Raw genomic sequence first — 4155 nt, 5'->3', positions numbered from 1 at the left:
TATATATATGAAATCAAAGGAGAGAGATTGCTTTGCCTCCTATCAGGTAACTGTTAGATCTCCAAGTCCCAACGTAGTCTCTTTCTGCTTCCCACCAAGCACACAGAATCTGTTTCAAATACAGTTGCACTAAGACTGGATGAGTTTATGCTAATGGCTCTCACCATTTAATGCCATCCATTACAAAACCTTGCAATTATATGTCCTCCATAAAACTGACCTGATTCTATGACAAAGCTCCCATTGAATGATGTCAGAGTCTTCACCCAAAACACTTGGCCTCAACTGAGAATTGTCCATGCTAATGACAAGTCACAATGTCTGTTACTACAAGGGAGCGATGGCTGAGGCCTGGAACAGATGCTACCAAATATGGAAAACACACCTAAGAAGAAAGTCAATGAATAACCTGAGAAAATAAACTATGATTTAAAAAAAAAAAAAAAAAGCATGCCCAAAAGTCTTTCAAAAACTCTTTGAGAACCTAGAGCATTGATTTTTCAACCGGTGGGCTGCAGCACACTGGGGTGCTGTGGGAGGATATTGGGTATTCTGTGAAAAGTTTTAAAGATTAATTAAATTATTCTTGAAAGAAGTTCAAAGCATAGTAAGTATACTCCTTTCTTTACTTTTTTTTTGATCAACATCATTTAAGTGTGCTGCGGAAGTTTAACCATAGTTTCAAGTGTGCTGTGAGATTAAAAAAAAAGTTGAAAAACACTAATTTAGAGTTCCCAATGCTTTGGCTTTCTCAAGTATCCTAATCATGTGAAAAGCTAAGGACGGGACTCTCTCCATGAACAAATCAAACTTAAATTTCCCCTAAAACTCAAAAACTGAAGTTTGTTTCACAGTGGCTGATGTTTTCACAAGTAGTAATGGGACCAAAGCGGCAATGACTCAATACAACTGTACATGTGGTCCATGGTTCAGATAACCCACCCTGCCGAGTAGGATTAAAACAAATGAGCAAAGTTCTCCTACGTCCTGTGATGTCTTGTGTAAATCCTCAGATCATCGCAGGAGTTCTCTGAAACGGGTATACCAGAGAATGACGACAAGGTCTGTTCCTTCTTTCAAAGTGAGAATCTTTCCTGCTCAGTAGGCAACTGTCCTGATGGACTTTTTGTTTTGTGAATTTTCAGATGAATAATCACAAACATTCACTCACCCTTTGGACTAGCAGGCATCACATCCATCCGTTCATGGTTGACAGCAAATCAGAGAAGGGGCTGAAGCCCTCAGCATTGCCAAAACGTTTTGTTTGGAAACTGGAATTGTCAGCAGAAGCTCCTGGGACACTGCAACATAAAAAAATATATTTTTATATGTGTGTGTGTGTGTGTGTATATATATATATATATATATTTTTTTTTTTTTTTTTTAACACATAACGAAGATGTAACTTCTAAAAACCACCACTTCCTTAAACTTCAAAACACCAAGCCCAACACAGATTCTAGAGGTCGGGGAAAACACCGCTCCAGCGGGCCTGTGTCAATACACCAAGTGTGATGCCATCAAGTATGAACCGGAAATACTGTTTAGAAAGATCCACTTACCAATTACCCCGCATGTCCACTGCAGGGTTGTTATTTACTGTGAAGTTTATACCAAGTATTTTAAATATTATATTTATTTATTTATTTATTTTGCAGTTTTTGGCCGGGGCTGGGTTTGAACCTGCCACCTCCAGCATATGGGGCCAGCGCCCTACTCCTTGAGCCACAGGCGCCACCCTTAAATATTTTAGCATTACAAAAATATCACACTCCATTATAAAGTATGCAGGTATCGATAAGCTGTTTTAACTCAAACTCTCACTTGGCTAAATGCACCATTCCCATTAAGTAATAATCTTTCCTAGAGGAGCGAAAAACATATAGAAACTATGAATAAATTATTTTAGAATTCTTTTAAACTAAGTTATTTTTAACATAAAAATAATAATGAACATAGGTTCCCCACCCCTGTGGGAGATGGTAATGTAGCCTCACTCAAAACATTTTAAGGGTGGGAGATTACTGTATTAAAAGCACCTGTTCTATACATAAGAACTGGCATAAAGTTATTTAAAAATGTATTGAGCAGATATATGCTTCTATAACATTTACTTATTTAATTTTGCTTATCTTCAATGTCTGGCATTTAGTAGGGATCGATGTACTTGTATTAAAATTCTGAAAATAAAAAAAATAATAATGAACACAAAACTGGTAAGAATAAAATAATTCTATTTTTTTCTAAAATGGTCATGAATTACATAAGGAGCATGTATGAAAATAGTGCCACCAGTAGAAAACACACTGGGCGATAATCAGGGTTGGAAGGAGAGAGGCCTGAGTTCTGGATTCAGCGCTGTCATCAATCACATGACCTCAGGAGAGCCATTCAGCACCTCAGGATTCCAGTCCCTTTATCTGCAAGGTGAGGACACTAACCAGTGCTCGCTGAATTCCTTCTACCTCTAAGCCTGTCTTTCTGGATAAAGCATACTTATTCCAAGTAACCTAACCTATTAGCTTCTCCTTTAAGCTTCCTGATTAAAAAGAGGTTTTGACCGTGAATCACTATTATGCCCAACTGCCATCAACACCAAAGATGCACAGTGGGCAGAGAGTTTTATAAATGCTTATAATTTTCAACCTGGCACTAGTGCCCAGCCCTGGTGAGCTGGCACCCTCAGTGGCTGAAAAGACCCACTAGGTGCCCATAACAAGATTCCCTTTTTCTCCACAGAGCATAGTTCCAACTCTTGTGGAAATCTGTCCAGATGTGCTCTAGAACAATGCTTCTCAAACTTCTATGTGCTTAAGGAACTCTTGGGAGAGCTTTTTTTAAAAAGTCACAGATTCCTATTTGGGAAGCTGAGTCAAGAGGATCTCTTGAGCCCAGGAGTTTGTGGTCACTGTGAGCTATGATACCATGGCACTCTTTCCAGGGTGACAGAGTAAGACTCTGTTTCAAACAAACAAAAAACAAAAAAAAGTACAGATTTCTGTGGCCCACTCTCAAAGAATTTGTGTGATTCGTAGGTCTGAAGTAGGGCCTCAGATTCTGCATCTCAAGCCAATGATCTGGGGATACTGATACTGCCAAACATGGACCACACTTTGAGTGGAAATGAAGATGCCCTGCTCCCCAAGGCCCTGCTTTCCAAGCCCACAAGCAGCCTTGAGACCCAAGAAATATTTCCAAGGCTGACAGGCTCCCCCAAAGCTACAGAGTCTATGTTCCATAGTGAAAAGAAATGCAACATTGCTGAAGTTTTTGATCACTTTTGGGATAAAACTAAAACCTCTACAGCTTACAAGGCTCCACATACTCCGATCCCTTTCTACTTCGCTGACATGCCCTCAAACTACCAACCCAACCCCTAACTCCAACCAGCATGGATACAGTTGCCTACACAGTGCCTTCCTTCTGTTTGAAGCAAGCCAAGTGTTTTCCTGTCTTGGGGCTGGTGCATTTGCTATACTAGCTTCCCAGGATGCCACAATCCTACTCCTTACATGACTGGCTCCTTCTCATCACTGGGTCTCAGGGACAAAGGCCACTTCAAGACCTGCCTCCCTACTTCAACGAGGTTCCCAGTTACTCTCAAGTGTATCACCCTATTTGCTTAGTTCAGAGCTTGTCATAACCTGCAAACTTTTTTCTCATTTATCCACTTGCCTTTTCCACCAGAATATAAACTCAGAGAAAGAAAGGAACTCGGTTGTTTTGTTCACTGCTGTACTCCAGAACTTCAGAAAAACTCCTGGCTCACAGAAGGAACTCAATGTAAATTTCTGAATAACAAATGAATCAACAACTGAAAAAATCCCCCAGCATCCTCTAAAAACATAACTGCCATTTGCTGAAAACTCACTATGTACTGGATATAATTTTAAGTATTTTTAAAAAGTTACTTTATTTCATTCTATTCTGACAACAAAGTACCTAGTAGATACTATTATCACAAGTTCAATATCTAGATTTTTTAACATAGAAAGTTTAGTAGCTGGATTCTATAAAAGCTAGCACTTGTAAGAACTCCAACTGTTCCCTGCAGATATGTTAACACAAAAATCTGAGGTTCCTCCCCTTCTTTTTTTTTTTTTTTTTTTTTTTTTTTTTTTTTTTTTTTTTTTTTTTTTTTTTTTTTTTTTTTTT

General features: G+C 38.7%; 1 protein-coding gene across 4 annotated transcripts in view; it reads right to left on the bottom strand.

Annotated features, from left to right (window-relative positions):
* Window positions 1–4155, bottom strand: part of FOXP1 (forkhead box P1) — a 610533-nt gene that overhangs the window by 513597 nt on the left and 92781 nt on the right. For all 4 annotated transcript variants that reach the window (XM_023510637.1, XM_012802528.2, XM_012802529.2 and 1 more), the window contains exon 3: window positions 1172–1301. The gene's annotated coding sequence lies outside the window, so the exon portion shown is untranslated. The remainder of the gene's footprint in view (window positions 1–1171; window positions 1302–4155) is intronic.

The sequence above is a fragment of the Otolemur garnettii genome, unplaced genomic scaffold, assembly GCF_000181295.1.
Source record: "Otolemur garnettii isolate 467f Iridium unplaced genomic scaffold, OtoGar3 scaffold00015, whole genome shotgun sequence".
NCBI lineage: Eukaryota > Metazoa > Chordata > Mammalia > Primates > Galagidae > Otolemur > Otolemur garnettii.
Note: the sequence above shows the minus strand (reverse complement) of the source record. Positions and strands in the feature narration are given on the sequence as shown.